Raw genomic sequence first — 7,053 nt, 5'->3', positions numbered from 1 at the left:
AAGGTGTGAGAAAATGTTCTAATTTTATTATTTTACATGTAGCTGTCCAGTTTTCCCAGCATCTCTTGTTGAAGAGACTGTCTTTTCTCCATTGTATATTCTTGCCTCCTTTGTCATAGATTAGGGTTATAAGTACGTAGGTTTATTTCTGGGCTTTCTATTCTGTCCCAGTGATCTATGTGTATGTTTTTGTGACAGTATCATGCTGTTTTGATTATTATAGCTTTGTAGCATAGTCTGAAATCAGGGTGCATGATTCTTCTTCCCAAGATTGCTTTGGCAATTTGGGGTCTTTTGTGGTTCCATATAAATTTTAGGATTATTTATTCTAGTTCTGTGAAAAATGTCATGGGTATTTTGATAGGGATTGCATTAAATCTGTAGATTGCTTTGGGTAGTATGGACATTTTAACAACACTGATTCTCCCAATCCATGAACATAGTATATCTTTCCATTTGTTTCTGTCTTCTTCAATTTCCTTCATCAGTGTTTTATAGTTTACAGAGTATAGGTCTTTCACCTTGTTGGTTAAGTTTATTCCTAGATACTTTAATCTTTTTGTTGAGATTTTAAATGGGGTTGTTTTCTTGCTTTATCTTTCTGATAGTTCATTATTAGTGTATAGAAAAGCAACAGACTTCTTTTCTTGTATATTAATCTTGTATCCTGCAATGTTACTGAATACATTTATTAGTCCTAATAGTTTTTTGGTGGAGACTTTAGGGATTTCTATACATACTATCATGTCATTTGCAAACAGTGACAGTTTTACTTCTTCCTTTCCAATTTGGATGGCTTTTGTTTCTTTTTCTTGTCTCATTGCTCTTATAAAAGAGACTCTGGAGAGCTCACTACCTACTTCTGCCCTATGATGACACAGTGAAAAGACAGTCATCTATGAACCAGGAAGTGGGGTCTCACCAGACACTAAATCTGCCAGTGTCTTAATCTTGCACTTCCCAGACTCCAAGACTGAAAAATAAATTTTTGTTGTTTATAAGCCAGCCATTCAATGGCACTGTGTTATAGCAGCTCCAAAGGACTAGGCAGCCTCCTCAGGTTGAGTCTCTCGTCAAAGCTGTGACTTTGGAAGCTCCTCTGCTCCACAGCCCAACCAGAGCGGATTGAGTCAGCATTCATCTGCATTCTTTTATTAACAGGCAACTTTCCTCCAATTCTGTGAAATATCAGGACCAAGATCATGAAAGCAATGAAATTCTCAATGTACATTGTAGAATAACTCTTTTCTGGAGCTTTGTCATTATAGTGGTTTTTCAAACAATAACCACAGTAAAAAAGATATATAACTTTAAATAATCTAACATCCTAGCCAAAAAGTGAATCATTAGAAGCTTCTGGTTTGCCTGGAAGAATTAGCTCACATTAAGCTATTGAAAAGTGTAGCAGTGTAACCCTGGTGGTCCAGTGGTTAAGACTCCGCATTCCCAATGCAGGGGGCTCAGGTTTGATCCCTGGTCAGGGAACTAGATCTCGCATGCTGCAACTAAAAAAGATCCTATGTGCCACAACTAAGACCTGGCACAGCCAAATAAAAAAATAAATAAATATTAAAAAACAAAAAAAAGTAAGCAGATTGTGTCCAAAAAAAAAAAAAAAAAGAGTGTAGCAGAGGCTGCTGGGCCCCATAATATCCTTTTCTCCTCTTCTGGGCACCCAGGTAAACTACATTTCAGTTCTCTTGCAGTTAGGCTAAGACCATGTGGCTCATTTCTGGCCAACAAAATGAGTGGGAGAAACATACTAATCCTATTCCTGAATCATAAATATATCCCTCAAGACCAGTCCAGCAGTTAGCAAACTACAACCTGGTGGCTAAAGCCAGCCCATCATATGTTTTTGTAAATAAACTTTTATTGAGACAAAGCTACAGTTAAAGCTGCTTTTCTGTTACAATGCCAGATTTGAGTAATTGCAGCAAAACCATATGGATCACAAAACCAAAAATATTAACTATGTAACCCTTTAGAAAAAGTTTGCCAACGCTGCTCTGGTCCCTCTCTCTTCCCATTATTCTATAACCTTAGAGGCTATATTTGAACATGTTGGCCCAAAACATGACAGAAGTCTGATTTCTTGAATTACAGCCCGTAACAAAGTTCTTTCTACCCCACTGGACTTCATGTGATTGAAAAATGAGTTTTAACTGTGCAATGTCACAGAGATTTTAGGATTGTCTGTTACAACAGCTAGCATGACAACAGCTAGTTGTCTGTTACAACTTTCCTTGGAAGACTCAACGGCCATCATGAAAAGACTCTGTGCTTTTGGTTAATCATTCTGACTCTTAATTGTTCTGCAAACTGGAAATATGTCAATTTATAACGGAATCACTCTGACAATATCTTCCTCATCAGTGCCCGTGATAGTATACAAAATCTCATAACCTTTAAACTGCACAGGATCCAAATTAGCAGGCGACTCTAGAAAAGATACAGTAATCTCTGTGTTCACTGTCCCTGCAAAAGTCAAAAATGCTGCTGGTTTAGGACAGGACAAAGAGGGCAGATGACTCTCAAACAAGAATGTGGACATGCACAGCTCCCAACAGGACCACTTTCCAGCACATTTACCAGAAGAGCTGTTGCCCTGGAAGGCCACGTGGGAAAGATGCTGATGGCTGCTACCTACCACCTTCCACACGAGACTCAGCTGTGAAAGATGAGAACAGGGCCTTTGCAACTGTTGCATATGGAGTTTCCTCATCAGAACAACACCTGTTCTCCTCTAACAAGGCAGGAATTTCCAAGATTTTTAGTCGTATCATCTGATGTGCACTTTAAAACTGCAATCTGGATCCTAAGAGTAGAGAACATCTTAATCAAGACCCAGAGATTTCTTGACTCAGAAAACATGGAAAAGTAACCATAAAATGACTCTAAGACCTTCATTGCCTCATTTCTGTGCAGCAGCTGTAGCCAGTAAAAGCACAAGATCACTTTCAATGGAGCTAAGTGACTCTTCTGACAACAGGGAACCAATAAGAGGTTAGCCTTGAGAACGAGTTCTCAGTAAGACCAGTGTGTCTTGATGATGAGAATAAACTTCCTTCTATCATCTGGTGCCAGGGAAATCAGAAGAGGGAAACAAAGCAGTCAGGAGGATAAGCACATTTCAGATTTTCAGTTTTCCTTATTGGGTGGTTTTGGAGGAGAAAAAAAACCCAGGAAAGATGGCAAAACAAATCTGAAATTGTGCGATCCTAAAAGAAGAAAGAGAGTCCAGATGCTCCAAAGCCTATACTAATGAAGATTATTAAGTTATTTACAAACTCTCTCAGGCCTGATTTTCCGTGAGCCTGGTATATGTTAGGTACACATCATTATCTGCAAATTGCACTATAAATGCTAATCTAAGCATAATGCTTTTTAACCAGAATTGTACTTGTAAAAGGTCTTACGAATATTTATTCTGTGCACAAATACCCTTATAGGAAATCTCCTTAAAATGTATTTCTTTGTACAAAACATATATAGAAAAAAGCAATATTTGACCCAGACAAGATTTTGTGGTGGTGATTATCAGAAGAAACCATTTATTATCTTTTAATCTTTTAGAAAATATATTGAGGTATAATTGACATATAGCATTATATTAGTTTCAGATGTACAATATAATGATTCGATACCGTACATATATAGTGAAATGATTACCACAATAAATCTGGCTAACCATTACCTTTTAATCTTACTAGGAGACTTGTCATAAAATTATGATAATGCAAAAAACAGACAAATAAACAAGCACTTTATATCAAAGTTTACTCCCATTGTCACCCTCACCCCTTGCAGACATTACCTCACCAGACATAGGTGGGTTTTCTGTAAGCCCTTCCTGTCCTGCCTGCTCCCCAGCCTCTGTCACCATCAGGGTCTGCCCCTGACACTTAGAGCAGCAGAGTGGACCTTCCTGATGTACCCAGGCCCCTGAGGTTGAGGTTGTTCCCTTGTTATAACTCTGAGAGCTGATGCAAGTCACATGTCCCTTTACCCTCACTTCACTCTGAACAACTACCACACACAACTGTTCAGGAGTATTCGACTTTACTTAAGGGCTGGAGAAATTAAAGAGGATTATGCCTAGGAGAAAACTGAAACTGTCTAGTAAACATGGGTTTTCTGAGAGTTCAAAGGAAAAACATCCAGAGAAATGAAACTTCCCAGGACTCCTTGCTCAGACACATCCCACTCATAACTGTTCCCTCCTGTCCTGAGGTCAGCACTTTCCTACCTCCTTCTTTCCCTGACACTCCCAACCCCACACATGGCTGGGGACCCACCTCGAGGCAAAGTCCACTGTATGTCCACAGGCACTGTTTTCAAACCAGATTTACTTCTTTCTCCCAAGCAGTGCATTTCCCCAAATCAGGTTAGTTTGGCCTAGAATAAAGTCTTGGGAGCCTCAACCATGTAATCAGTGGTGGTATTTGGCATTCTGCCTCTGAAGAGCAGGCTTGAGGAATGAGGCATAACCCTGATACTCCAAAGTCCTCTAGGACAGAGAGGACACTTCAAGGCTGGTGCCCTTCAAAATTTCTCCACCAGATGACTTTCCTAACCATTGAAACTCTTGCTCTCCTACACACACAGATACATATACAATCACCAACATACAGAGACCTCTTCACAAGACAAGCATTAATTCTCTGAGAAAGTACATGCTAAACAACATTGAGCCATTTTTTCTTTCTTTTGTAAAAATTTTTAATTGAAGTGTAGTTGATTTACAATGTTGTGTTAGTTTCAGGTGCACAGCAAAGTGATTCAGTAATATATATATATATATATATATATATATATATATATATATATATATATAAATTCAGATTCTTTTCCCTTAGACGTTATTACAAAATATTGAGTATAGTTCCCTGTGCTATACAGCAGGTCCTTGTTGATTATTTTATATATAGTAGTGTATATATGTTAATCCCAAACTCCTAATTTATCCCTCCTCCCCTTCCCCTTTGGTAACCATAAGTTTGTTTTCTATGTCTGTGAGTCTATTTCTGTTTTGTAAATAAGTTCATTTGTATCATTTTTTTTAGATTCCACATATAAGCAATATCATATGATATTACTTTTTTTCCCCTGGATGTCAAATTGTATCTACTCAGACCTGCTGAGAATATGAAGTATTCGTGGCTCAGCTGTCCTTCATTTAACAGCTGCTCCTTCAATAGCACAATGACTGGTCCTAATTTAATTTCCAAGTTTGGAGGCAGCAAGCTAGCTGGGCCTCATTCACCTTCCAATTAAAAGACCCATGAAGATAGAAAAAGACTAAAATTTGTAACAGAATTTAAATAAATAATATCAAAGAATTTCCCAGTTTGGAAAACAATTTATCTCTAAATACAAAGCAAATGAACGGATTTAAGAAATGATTAGCACCTGGGTCATGTCTAAAGCACTTCCATTTGTAGAGATAAGAGGTGATGAAAGGCTTCTAACCACCCCTGATTTAAACATTTGAAACTGCAATTATATCCCAGACAATTGAGAGTCACTCCCCACCACCCCCGTTCTACAGATAGGCTCTTTACACAAAGGAGTTTGCATATCAGTGTCTCTTTTTATCCGTTCAGGAGACCACAGCTCCCAGGTATATAATACAGGGCAGTGGTGCAGCACATCCTCAGCTGTGACACCAAGAGTACAGCTCCGGTGGTCATGAACCATGACTCGCTGCATTAGTTGACAATTGTAATGCAACCAGTACATTTTGGTGGTGAAGATTATAAACACTAGAGTCAGATAGATGTGAGTTCTAGTCCTGACCCTTCAACTTACTTGCTGCATGACCTTGGGGAAATTATTTAAACTTCTTGAGTCTATCTTTTTTTATTTGCAAAATGAGAATAATACCTCATATGATTGTTCTGAAGATGAAGTAAGTTAATTTAAGAACTTATCACAGTGTCTGGCACATGGTAAACATTTAATAAATAGTATTCAAGAGCAGATGGAATAATGAAATAGTTTAGGACACAGGGTTGGGAGCCTGAGCTTCCGTTCCAGCAGGTGTGATTAGGTTCAGCTAGGTCTAAGTTCTGGCCAGTAGGACATAAGCAGAAATAATGTGAGCAGCATTTGATCATGTACTTAAGGGGAAGTCCTCCTCTTTCCCTTTTCCTTTCTGCTGGATGAGATATAGACATGGCAGTGAGCCATTTTGGACCCTACAGATTAGGGCAACACACTAGAGATAGTGACCCAACAAGACCTTTATCCTCCTGCTCCAACTTCGATTGATTACCCCCTAGGCCTGACCCACAGTTGTCATGCTTATATCAATCATACAAAACTCTGTAGAGGTTATATGTATTACTAACAGTAGACATCAAAAATGAAAAATAATGTGAAAAAGAAATTCATATTTATTTACAGGTGTAACAATTCATGCATTGATAACAAAGAAGTAGCAATATGATTGCTTTATGGACACCTAGTGTAATTGATATGATTGCTTCACGGTAGCCTAGCCTATACACTACTGAATGAATGGTTATAAAATTTTTATAGCATACAGTATTACAGTCATATTCATAATACAGTATTAGAAACCTTTTTACTTTTTTAAACCACTTACCTGTGATGATAGGCTGAAACGAAGCTTCTCCAATTCAAGAGAGAAAGAGGCATACAGTACTGTAATTCTTTGAAAGCAAAGTTATAAGAGTAAGAAAACTAACACATTATTAATTTTATATTACATATCATTCACCTTATGCCTATGTAATGATAGGCTATCCACTTCATCTTGCACATGATGTTCTACACAATAAATACTTAGATGATAATAATGATGATGACACAAAAACATCTCATACAGTTTTTGCCATACAGTTATTAGATTTTCACACAAAGACACTCATACACTTAAATAACAGATAAGTTTATTAACTATGCTGCATGATGATTATTTACTGTTAGTTAACTGGAATTAGGTCATCATAAAAGTCTTCATCCTCATTGTCTTAAAGTTGAGTAGGCTGAGGAGGAAGAGGAAGAGCAGGGGTTGGTCTTGCTGTC

This window comes from Balaenoptera ricei, chromosome 11 (genome assembly GCF_028023285.1).
Source record: "Balaenoptera ricei isolate mBalRic1 chromosome 11, mBalRic1.hap2, whole genome shotgun sequence".
Taxonomy (NCBI): domain Eukaryota; kingdom Metazoa; phylum Chordata; class Mammalia; order Artiodactyla; family Balaenopteridae; genus Balaenoptera; species Balaenoptera ricei.
The sequence above is the reverse complement of the archived record's forward strand: the minus strand, read 5'-3'. Positions refer to the sequence as shown.